The following is a 12451-nucleotide window of genomic DNA, read 5'->3' on the forward strand; positions in this document are numbered from 1 at the left end:
AGTTAGAAGCACATTTTGCGACCTGACCGGCCGAAGGGTGGATTATTGGCTAAAAATTGTCTTGGCTCCTGCTTCCTACCTCACATACCACATCCCCTCAGCCTCTTCGAGAAAGGAGCGTCCAACAGACCGTGTTAGAGCTCATTCTTCTTCCTCTCTCTCTCTCTCTCTCTCTCTTCCTCGACCCTTTCTTAATATAGACACAAGGGGGAGAAGAAATCTAGACCAAAATAGGCCTTATTTCCTCAGGAACAGAAAACTCCCCCTAGTCTCTATGAGGGAGCACAACTGTTGCCCAATTCGATGTTGTAACAGTGGTGACTCAACTGTCACCCCAGGCTGGGATGGGTCCCGGGCAGGGATTGCAGAAACTCGAGCTGCAAGGTGTTTCCTGGGCTTGGCAGGCACGTGGTTCTGCAAAGGGACAATCTCTCCGTGTCGGGAGCCAGATAAGCCCCCTGGCCGGCCACGGCTATCTTCCCTGGCCGGAGGAGAGATAAAATGCTCTGTGCCCAGCCGGGGGGGAGCCGAGGGGGGGCGGTCAGCCTTCTGAACGGGCGGATCTCGGCGGCTGGAGTCCTCGGGGTTTATCAGGCGGCCCCCATTCGCATCTGCCTGGCTCTGGCTCGCGAGTGATAGCCCGCCATTTCCTCTGGGGCCTCCCTGGATTTCCAGGGCAAGTGGAGCTCGTGCTGCGGGCAAGCCGGGGTCCCGGACCCCCTTTCAGTCATCTTTCCGGGGCTTCCGGGACTGGACGTATGGTCGCCTGGTCTCAGAAAGCTCTTTGGGTGGGCTCCGAGCTGCAGGGCGGCAATCCGATCCTTTGGGGGCCGGGCCCACCGGCCAGCCCCACGGGGGACAGTGCCCCCAGGAGCGTCTGGATCGCCTCTGATGGCTTTTGGGGTTCCACCCTTCCTTTCACCTGGGGTCAGGCGCAAGGGCCATACCTGGGTCTCGGGGCAGGGGGAAGCAGGATGGAAAGACAGCAGCCAGGGGAAGCAAGCGGGGCCTAGTAGAAAGAGCACAAGCCTGGGGATCGGGGTCCTGGCTTCTAATCCAGGCTTCATCACTTCCCTGTTGGGCGACCTTGGACAAGGCATTTCACTGCTCTGTGTCTCAGTTCCCTCATCTGTAAAATGGGGATGAATTACTTGTTCTCCTTCCTACTCAGACTCTGAGCCCCGTGTTGAACTCTGGGCAACCTGATTAATGTGTATCTGCTCCATCTGTTAGTACAGTGCTTTGCAGAAAAAAGAGTTTAACAAATACCGCAATTATTTTCCTGCCTTCTTCTTGCACACACGAACGCGCACATACACCCGTGCCCACACATGGACGCCAAAACGTGCACCTGCACACTTGCAAGAAAACTGTTACCACAGCCCGCACTCTGCTTTCTGTACTGGATGAAGTCCGTCGCCAGAGTTTTAAAGATTTGCACCACTCGACTTTCCAGAAGGTGGCATAGGCAGGACAATTAACAGGGTTTCTCGGGGCCAAGACCCCTAGGATTTTAGTCTTTTCTCCTGGGTGAGCAGGAGAGAGGGGGTCCTCACTTCCGAGAGACTGCATGTGCTTCCCCCCTTCCCCACTGCTCCCCTTGGGAATGCCCTCCTCCCTCCGCTCCTGCCACTCACTTCCTTCAAGAAGTCTTTCTCGAACAGGTACCTCCTGTCGTTGTCAAACGTGTCTACGGGTTTCCGCAGTTGGTGTTCTTGGGAGTCTACGGGATGTCCGGTCCTGGCCTTTCCCATCTGCCCACAGACTGACGTATCCTGTCTCTGCCAGAACTTCAGCATTGAGCTCTGAGCTCCTCAGGGGCAGGGGCTGGAGCTTTTCCTCCCTCTATCCCTCTGCCGTGTTTGTGTGTGTGCCCGCGTGTGCCTCTCCTGTCTCTCTACTCCCTCTGACCCTCCCAGGGTGCCCCAGGTCCGACCCAGCATCAGAGGGCACCCCAGACAGACTAGCAGACGACAGACTCTCGTTTGGCAGAGGGGAGGAGAGGGACCTGGAACCTTTCATTTACGGTCCGAAGGCCGACTAGCCGAGAACCCGGCTGCCTTCTCTGCCGTTCGGGCGGCTTCTCCTTTTTGCAAAGTAACGGCGACCCGTCCCATCCTAGTGGCGAGCAGGAGAGAGAGAGAGAGAGAGAGCCAGGAGTGTGTGGTGCCCGGGTGTGAGGAATGCTGGCATCGGGCCTGGCAGCTAAACAGGGCCGGGGGGGGTGGTCAGGTTTTACCAAGTGCCGATTTGCATGCGTTTCCAGGACAGCCTCAAGACCTCCCTGCCAGGATGCTCTCCAGATTCAATATGCTAATGGATGGTCTCTTCCTCACCGGTTCCCGCATTCTTCCCTTGCCTGCTCATTCGTTCCCAGGGACGAAAGCAAGCCAAACCCTCCTTCCGGCAAAGGAGTCTGGGTTCAGAACGGGGAAAACGACCCTTCCGGGTTTCTCTGGATCCATTCCAATGCTTTCTTTCAAAGCAGCTTGGCTTAGTGGATAGAGCACGGGCCTGAGAGTCAGAAGAACCTGGGCTCTTATCTGGAATCTGCCAAATGTCTGCTGTGTGACCTTGGGCAAGTCGTTTCACTTCTCTGAGCCTCAGTTACCTCATCTGTTAGATGGGGATGAAGAGTGTGAGCCCCGGGAGAAGCAGCGTGGCTCAGTGGAAAGAGCCTGGGCTTTGGAGTCAGAGCTCATGAGTTCGAATCCCAGCTCTGCCACCTGTCAGCTGTGTGACTGTGGGCAAGTCACTTAACTTCTCTCTGCCTCAGTTACCTCATCTGTAAAATGAGGATGAAGACTGTGAGCCCCACGTGGGACAACCTGATTCCCCTGTGTCTACCCCAGCGCTTAGAACAGTGCTCTGCACATAGTAAGCGCTTAACAAATACCAACAAATACCAACATTATCATCCAACTTGATTAATTTGTCTCTCCCTCAGTGCTTGGCACATAGTAAGCACTCAGGTACCATTATTATTATTAATAATTACCCTATATCTCCTTTCCTGTTGGGGGTCTTTGTCTCCCCCGGACCCCTCTCCCTATTTTGAACTTCCTGTTCCCTAATTCTACAGCAAATCCACCCTGGTAGGACCCATTGGAGGGAATTTTAGGGGATTTGGTCTAAGGGTGCTATTGCCAGGCTCTGGTAGAACATGTCAGAATCAGCTCTGGTAGAACATGTGTTTCTCTGACCTGCTTTGAGCAGCAGCACAGCCTAGTAGAAAGAACGCAGGCCCGGGAATCAGAGGATCAGGGCTCTCTCTAATCCCGGCTCTAATCCCGGCCTGCTGTGTGACCTTGGGAAGTCATATAACTTCTCTGGGCCTCAGTTTCCTCATCAGTAAAATGAGGATTAAGTGCCTGTTCTGCTTCCCATTTAGACTGTGAGCCCCACACGGGACAAGGACTGTGTCCAACGTGATTATCTTGTATTTACCTCAGCGCTTGACACATAGCAAGTATTTAAGAAATACCACAATTATTATTATTGTTATCATCATTAATAATAACCCAATGGAAGAACATCCCAGTTCTCCTGGAATTTGATGGTTGCGTTCTTGCAAAACCCTTTTACTACCCCGAACCATCTCCCGCTTACCCCACAGATTCCCACTGAATCAATGTTTACCTGTAATGGGATTTTCCCCATACCCTGAGGTTCTTCAACACTCAATCACCAACAACCCGAGTTCAAGTGCTTCTACAGCAGACTCAGCCAGTGGCCCCTAAGCAGAGCTTCCCACCGGGGCGGAAGGAGGCTGAAGCCAAGAGACTGACGAGACCCCATCCCTGGAGAGACATCCAACCATCCTGGCTGGTTTGGTAATTTGCCCTCCTGGAGGCAGGGGGCCAGACAAGTTGACGGTCCCACTCAATTCTGGGGGCTAAGAGTCGTTGATAGCACTGAATCCCTTTTCTCTAAGATGCTAGCCTGCTCCTAGGGGAAAGTGGGAAAAGGCTTTTACAAGCCCCAACTCCTGCCCTACCATCGGCCCCCAGCCCCCGCATCGGCCCCCTCCGGCCTCACCTCCGCCACCTTGCCGCCTGATGATCCCGCCTCCCTCAGCGCCCTTCCCTCCGTCGATGTTATCGATCGGGCCCCAAGGCTGGAGGAGCATCCTCCGCGTACTCTGAGGGCAGGCTTTCGGCTCGGGCCCCGGCCCCCCGCTCTCGCTGTCTTTAATTATTCACACGGCAGCTCAGTGGGGCACTCTCTGCTGCCGCAGCAGAGTAATTAATTGATTTTCTGACAAGTCGGTTAGCGACCGAAGATGCTGACCCGGAGCTGGGGTGGCTGCTGCTGTGGCTGACCGGACCGGTCCGGCCCAGTGCTAGGCTCTGCGGGCAGCGGAGCATGGGCCTCTTACAGGTGGGGCTGCTGGGGGAGAGCTGAACCCGAGGGGTCCCTCTCTGGGGCAAAAGCAGTGGGGAGTCTAGGAGTGTCTGGCCAGGCAGTGATTGAGATGGAGCAACCTGAGGGTGGGGACGGGGTCACGGTGTTGGGGAGTAAGGGGCAGCAGGTGGAAAAGCAACCCGATCCCCTGACACCGAAGGATCTATCCCTTGGCCTGGCAAAGAGAGGAGGAAAGTCCTAAATCGTGAGTAGCCTTTGGGCAGTCAATCCTTCCTCTTATATGGCCAAATCTTTGCCCTGGTAGTCCCTTCTGTACTGGGCAATCCTTCCTCTTATATGGCCAAATCTTTGCCCTGGTAGTCTCTTCTGTACTGGGCAACAGCCTCGTCCCATCCTGAAGGCATCCTCCTCCTCCAGGAAGCCTGCCATGATCATACCCATCCCTTCAACTTCCAGCCCTCCAGCCCGCTCCTTCCCTATCAACTCATTCCCGTCACTTCCGAATCTTTGAAGCCAGGTGGATGTGGACGGTCTGATGGTCTGTCCTGACTGGAGTGGGTCTGGGGGCTCCTTGAGGCAGGGGCTGGGTCTGTTCTGACACTCGGACCATAGAGCTGAGCACTATGGGGGATTGCAGAGCAGACTTGATGATGGATAGTTGGCTATTATTGGCACCTGCCAATAGGTCTCAGGAAGGAAAGGAATTTAATGGAGGGAGAGAGATACTTAATGAGAAGAAGAGAGAGAGAGGAAACTGCCCTTTCTACGGTGTCTACTAGGTCTGTTGAACTCCCTTGTTCTGCACACAGTAAGCCCTCACAAATACCACTGATGGTTGGACAGATTGATCGCATTCCAAGATCACCTGGCCAACGGTAAGATCCTCTCCACGCATGAGGGTGTGACTAGAAAGACCGACACTCTGGCTCACTCTCACAGTGGTTTACTCTAGGCTGGTCTCATGGACCAGGCCCCAGATGGACCTGGGGTCTCCAGGAGCTGTTCAAGTCCCTCACCTCCTTGTCCCTTCCTGGGTCTTGACTGATGGAGTAATGAAGAGCCAGAGGGGCTTCGGAGCCAGCCCACTAGCCTGTGGCTCACTGGATATACTGGGAAATTTTTTGGAGGGGGCATGTATTCAGGCTACCATGGCCAACACAGTCCAGTGGATAGGCCTACCAGGGGCATCTTAACAGCATTGTTGCCCCTCCCGACATCCCCTTGACACCAATCTACAAAAAGTGTGTCAGGGAAGGAAGGGAGCCAGGGGTGGAGAAGGGGGCAGATGGGAGTGCATGATGGGGGAAATACTGGTCAGGGGCCCCTTAGCATTCATGACCTAGGGCTCACCAGAACCCAAAGTGTCCCCGGACAGTAGGCCACTAGCCCAGTTGGTTGCTTGGAGCTTCTGAATCCCCAACCTACCTGTCTTTGAAGCAAGAGAGATGGAATTAATATGGCTTTCATTTCATAAGCCAAACAATAAAGTATCCTCAATTCTCTGTGCCTCAGTTTATTCCATCTGCGAATAGGGCTTAAATATGGTTCTCCTTCCCCTTCAGACCGTGAGTCCCATGTTGGGCAGGGACTGTGTCTGATATGATTATACTGTATCCACTTCAGTACTTTGTACTATGCCTAGCACATAGCAACCATTTAACAAGTACTACAGTTCTTTTGAATTTTCCATATTACAAAGGAAAAAAAGGTCCCCCAGGTCCTGGAGAATTGGGGGTAAAGTTGATGGAGACTAGAGTGCACTGAAGATTACAACACAAACACCTTTTGCAATCCTGAAAGAGATGAACTAGTAAAGCAGAACAAGTGAGATCCCTGAGCCAGGGTAGGCGCTGCACAGACTTGAAGGCTTAAAATATGGCTCCTTCCCACCAAGAGTCTACAGTCTGAAGGTATAGACAACACCACCAAGACCAACAAATATGTAGGCCAATTCACAGATGAGCTGTTCACAATGGATTATTAAAGGAAAAGCTAGTGATAATAATGATAATGACCGTATCTGTTAAGTGCTTACTATGTGCCAAGCACTTTTCTAAGTGCTGGGGTAGAATCAACATAATAGGATTGTCCCACGGGGGGGCTCATGGTCTTAATCTCATTTTACAGATGAGGTAACTGAGGCACAGATAAGTTGTAGCTTGCCCAAAGTCACACGGCTGACAAGTGGCAGAGCCGGGATTAGAACCCACAACCTCTGACTCCCAAGCCCATGCTCTTGCCACTAAGCCACGCTGATTCTCCATCCCCAATATTAAGAAAATGTGCAGGACAGCGACTAGCACATGGTTCCTCTGATTGACCTCTTGCCACCGGAGGGGCCATTGGACTGACCCGGGAATGGTATTACTTACGTTCTTATTTGAGAGCAACCGGACACACAAATAGGCCTGGGAAGTGAGAACAGGGAGAATAGGCAAGGAGGAGGGGATGAAAAATGTGAGAATAGATGGGGAGGAGGTACAGGGAGAGAGAGAAGAAGGGGAGGAGGGTGATGATAGGGGGAGTAGTTGGGGAGGAGAGGGGGTTAAGGGAGTAGATGTGGAGGAGGGGATGATAAGGGAGAGTAAATAGGGAAGAGGTGATGATAGAGAGGGTAAGTCGGGAGAAGGTGATGATAGGGAGAGTAGATGGAATGGAAGTGATGACAGGGAGAGTAGATGGGGAGAAGGGGATGACAGGGAGAGTTGATGGAGAGGAGGTGATGATAGGAAAAGATGGGAAGGAAGTGATGGTAGGGAGGAGTAGATGGGGAGAATGTGTTAACAGAAAGAGGAGATGGAGAGGAGATGAGAACAGGCAAGGGGCAGACAAAAATGGAGAGGAAGGTGGAGGAGGAAGGAGATGAAGGTGGAATGGCTGAAGCAGCAGCAGCGGGCCAGGAAATAGCTGAAGAACTGTCTCCAGAGTAATTCTGATCTACCACCTTCCGGGGAACGTGAAGCACAAAAAAGGAATGGGGAGCATTCCAGGCTTTTCAAGGTCTTCTGGGACTTCTCCCTACTGCCCCCTTAGACTAAGCCCAGGAGAAATATTTGAGCCCATACATTTCAGAGGGTTAATTCATCCAGTTCTATGGTATCAATCAATCAATCAATCAGTCAATCAATCACATTTATTGAGAGCTCACTGTGTGCAGATCACTGTACTAAGCGCTCTGAAGCTGGTCCAGAAAATGGTTGCTGGAATCTCCTGTCCCCTTGACCAAGACCTTGGGGACCAAAATGACTCACGGCCCTCGTTCGATTGCGTACGTTAACATGTCTATTCTTGGAAAGTGGACAGACTCTAGTCAGAGCAAGGATGTACCGGCAGGACACCAGCCCATGTTTGGATAAGCCTTTTCAAAAATAGTGTCAAATTTTTCAGTCGGCAAGACTTGGAAGCTTGGTAGTTTCCTCAGGAGACTGACTTTTGCAGATTCAGAACAGAGGTCAAAATGAGGAAGCCCCAGGCCCGTCCCCACCCACTCAGAAATCAGCACACTGAAAATCTCCAAATGCTTCCCCGCCCTCCCCCGCTAGTCCGGAAGGAAGGGTTAGAAAAGCCCTGCACCTGCAGACAGCTAATTCTGCCGCCTTAATTTTCTGGACGGCGGGTAATAAGAGATTCCAGCAGGCAGATTCAATAATGCATATTCTGGGAGGTATTTTGGTTAAGAATAGAAGAGTTTTGAAGAAGAAGAGACACTATGAATTATTTACTGTCCCTCTCTGGCTCTCTGGATGGAAGAAAGGATCAGAATTGTTGCTGATACCCCCAATTGATTTTCTGACATGCCAAGCAGAAAGATGCCAAGCCAGCCTCTTTGAGTGGCGGGCCTGGTCAATGCCAACCTGCAGGTCGTTTGGACAAGGCAATATCCCTATTTTCCTTTTCTGGGAAGCTCCCCTCATCCGGTCAGTGGTGGTATTTATGAAGTGCTTAACCTCTGCCAAGCACTGAATGACAGGGTGGGGTGCGGACAGGATAATCAGATAAGACAGAGTCCCTGCCCCTCATTGGGCTCCCGGTATTAGGTAGGTGGAACAGGAACCTTACCCCCATTTTATAGATGAGAAAACGGGCACAGCGCAAGTGCAAACTGGAGGGTCATATGAAAACAATCCATCTTGGATAAGGCAATCGCTTACTGAAGGTTTTACTTTTGTTCTTTGCTGAGGAGAGCGGGTTTTCTCAAGCAGCTCTGCTTTTTTAATTTCATTATCATTTCAACGTCTCCTTTTTCTTAGGCTGAGAGGCTCCTCGGGACCAGGGATTGTGTCTGAATTATCATCCTTGAGCTTGTTAGCGCTTTGCCAAGCCCTTAGTACAAACACATTGTATTCAGTAGTAGTAATAATATTTATTAAGTGGTTACTTAGAGCAGTCACCTCTCAGGGTCGCAACTGGAGAGTTTCCAGGACTCTACCAGTCTCGGCTATGGGAAGGAGAGTCAAGCAGAGGCCGACCCATTCCGTTCTTAGCTTGGGCAGTGGCCAATGAGGGGAAGACCATCTGCTACAAGTCAAAACTCACCTGTGCCGGGCAGCAGCAGCAGGGGAGAGAGTCAAGGGTGGAGAATCGAGTTGACTGAGTGGAAGGCAGCGATGGTAAACCACTTCTGACCTTTTACCAAGAAAACGCTACCGATCCACTACCAGAAAGATTGCAGATGGAGAGCGGGGCGTTCTGGGAGAGATGCGTCCGTGGTGTCGCTATGGGTTGGAAGCAATTTGACGGCGTAAGACAAGACTTAGTGGAGAGCACAACGCTAAGCACCGGGAAAGAGTATACAGCGGGAATTAGACATGGATCTCGTCTCCCAAGGGGCTCAGTCATTCGATAAATACCCACTGCTTCTACTATTACTATTACAATTCCTACAATACCAGTCCTCCTCCACATCCTCTTCCCCAGCATCGAGTGCAGTGCTCTTCACAGAGTGGTTGCTCAATAAATACCATCGAGACTACAACCACTCCTCCTCCCAGTGTCTACTGCAGTGCCCTGCCCAGAACAGATGCTCCATAAATACCACTGAACTGATGGAGGAGTTTTACTGGGCCGAAGAAAGCTTCGGTTTGCCTCGCAGGTTCTGGGAACACCACCACCAAGACCAAACCGTAGAAATGCCCCTGAATAGATGGATGGTTAGTCTTGCAGAGAGAAGACCACAGAGAGAAACAAATGTTAGGTTTCCACACTCAGCTTCGAGGGAGCTCTGTAGGTGAATGGGCTGGGAAAACCACGTGAAAGAAACACGGTCCTCCTTAAGCCTACTGGTTATCCATGCACCCAACTAAAGCCTTGCTGTTGGACAAGGGGAGAAAGACATTCCGACTCCTAAATCTAGACACAAAATTACTAGGGAAGCCTGTCATCTCTGGGAGGGGCTCTGTTGAAGCTCTGATATGACCTTCAAGTTCTGTGGGCTTGATGGTCTCCCTTCAGGTTTTTGGGAGTGGCCCCCCTCCTGCCGTCTGGGGCATTTCCAGTGGAATATTCTCTATTGGAGGGGGAAAGATGATGGTCCAATTAGCCACGAGATAAAAGTCTTCCCTGTGCAATTAGGTGGTCGGCTACTGAGCTGGAGTGAAATGAGATCCAGGAAGTGGCAGTTAGGTTGGAAGCTCGGCAGGATAGAATATTATTAGACTCAGATTTTTCTGGCCCGAAGCAAGCTTGAGAAAGTTCTAGAAAAGGTTGTTTGGAAATGGGTCTGGCTGCGCAGTCCAGAAACAAACCCAGAGAAACAGCTTTGTGGCTTTCAGAGCTTCATAGCAATGGGTTATTTTGGGCTGTCTGCTCCAAAATCAAGAGAGAGAAGACTCCCAGTCATACACCAACCTGTCCTGCGTCCCCCTTCTCCCTCCCCTGACTGCCCCCGGCTTCAAAGATTCTTAAAAGGCTTCTGTGGTCCTCCCCTGGACTCTGGGCTGAATTTCACGGTCTCCAGTGTAACCTCTGTGCTCAGCGACCTGCCAGGACACTCCTCCTTCATCATGGACCCTCCAAATCCTCTCCCCCAACATCGCGTCCCTCATCCCACAGCAGCCAGCTCCTGCTCCTCCCCATCGCACCTCAATCCCGTCCTCAATCCTTTCTGCCCAGAGGGTAGCTCCGCCACACTTTAGAACGGGGCCAGTCGGAACCAAGTGGGGATTCATCATTCCTGTCAGTGGGCAGAAGTGACGAGGTGGCCCCTCTTCCCCCCTCAACTCACCCTCCAACCTGAGCGGGTTTGTTTTTTATTCCTCATTTCTCGTCTGTCTCGCCACCGACCTCTCGTCCACGTCCTGCCTCTGGCCTGGACGCCCAGCAGACAATTACTCTCACCACCCTCAAAGTCTTATTGAAGGCACACCTCCTCCAAGAAGTTTTCCCTGTCTAAGCCCTCATTTCCTCCTCTCCCACTCTATTCTGCATCTCCCTCGAACTTGAATTTGCTCTCTTTCCTCACCCCTCCCTCAGCCCCACAGCACTTACGTATCTATCGGTCATTATTTTATTTACATTAATGCCTGCCTCCCTGTATAAACTGTAAGCTCTTTGTGAGCAGGGAATGTGTCTACCAACCCTGAGAAGTTCCACTGAGAAGCAGTGTGGTAGTGGAGAGAGCAGAGGCCCGAGACTCTGAAGGACCCGGGTTCTAGTCCCAGCTCAGCCACTTGCCTGCTGTGTGACCTTGGGCAAGTCACTTAACTTCTCTGTTCCTCAGTTCCCTCGTCTGTTAAACAGGGATTAAGACTGTGACTGTTCCCACGTGGGTCGGGGACTGTGTCCAACTTGATTATCTTGTATCTACCCCAGTGCTCAGAAGAGTACCTGGAACATAGTAAGCTCTTAACGGATACTATTAAAAAATTAAAACTCTCTTATATTGATATAGTATCCCCCAAGCACTCCCAAGTGCTTAGATCAGTGCTCTGCATGCAGTAAGCATTCAATAAATTAAAGCGATTGATAAATTTCTCCCTCCGCGATTCAGAAGCATGTCGGCCCTGGAGGGGCGGCCGGGGCCCTCAGGTTCAGACGGAGCTCTGCCTGGACTGAGGTTTAAGACGAACCGTAAGCTTCCACCCCACCCCGCCACGATAACATTCCAGGAGACAAGCACACGTACCTACGGGGAGCTCCAAACCTGGTCTGGGGAACCAGGCGCGGATCCCTCTCGGTGCGGCTGGGCTGGCGGCCCGGTAAAATGGGTTGGATGTGCCCATGGCCTCCCCGGGCCGGCCGCCTTCCCCAGCCACCGGGCCGGGCGCCGCTTCCAGCCAGGCTGCCTCTTGGTATCCCGGTCCCCAGGCGGCCCTCTCTGCCACCTTCTCCTGAGGCATGCCGGGCTGGTCTGCCTGCCGCAGCCACAGCCGCCCTGCCCCAGCAGCCCACACCCATAGACCACAAGGTTTGAGGCTGGGCCTCACTCCGGCTTTAAACAGTTTATTCTGTCCTCTCTGCTTGTGGCTGGCTCCTCCTCGGCAGGGCCCCGTTCTGCAGCTGCTTGGGGAGCCTCCTCGCAAAAATCTCTCTTTCTCACACACACACACACACACACACACACACACACACACACACCTGGGGAACTCAAACCCCTAAATGCTCAGGGGTCTCAACGATCTGACTCTTTCACCCACTAGAGGAGAGAGCACACAGGGCCTGGGTGTCAGGCGATCTGGTTTCTAATCCCAGCTCTGACACTTGCCTGCTGTGTGACCTTGGACAAGTCACTTTGCTTCCCGAGTTTCCTCATCTGTAAAATGGGGATTCGATGCCCATCCGCTCTCCTACTCGGATTGTGAGTCCCACATGGGGCCGATGTGCTTGCCTCTATCCCAGTGCTTAGTATAGTGCTTGGCACATAAGAACCGCTTCACAGATGCCCCAGTGATTAAGTACTGTTACTGTTCTGGAATAATCGGGGTCCTTTGACATCAGACCTTCTGGATGATATTGCCATCTTCTCTGTGGCAATAATAATAATGATAGTAGTGGTTTTTATTAAGCACTTATTATATTTTAAGAACTATACTAAGCGCTGGTGTAGATACAAGATAGTCAGGTCTCCCATGGCCTTGGTGGAGTAGAG

General features: G+C 52.0%; 1 protein-coding gene and 1 non-coding gene across 5 annotated transcripts in view; one reads left to right on the top strand and one right to left on the bottom strand.

Moving 5' to 3' along the window:
* Positions 1–12451, bottom strand: part of RUNX1 (RUNX family transcription factor 1) — a 188018-nt gene that overhangs the window by 99609 nt on the left and 75958 nt on the right. The gene's annotated exons all lie outside the window — the stretch shown is intronic.
* Positions 8754–8891, top strand: LOC114818091. The gene has a single exon (XR_003765912.1). It is a non-coding gene; the product is annotated as a small nucleolar RNA SNORA7 (small nucleolar RNA).

Source organism: Ornithorhynchus anatinus, chromosome 17, assembly GCF_004115215.2.
Source record: "Ornithorhynchus anatinus isolate Pmale09 chromosome 17, mOrnAna1.pri.v4, whole genome shotgun sequence".
NCBI lineage: Eukaryota > Metazoa > Chordata > Mammalia > Monotremata > Ornithorhynchidae > Ornithorhynchus > Ornithorhynchus anatinus.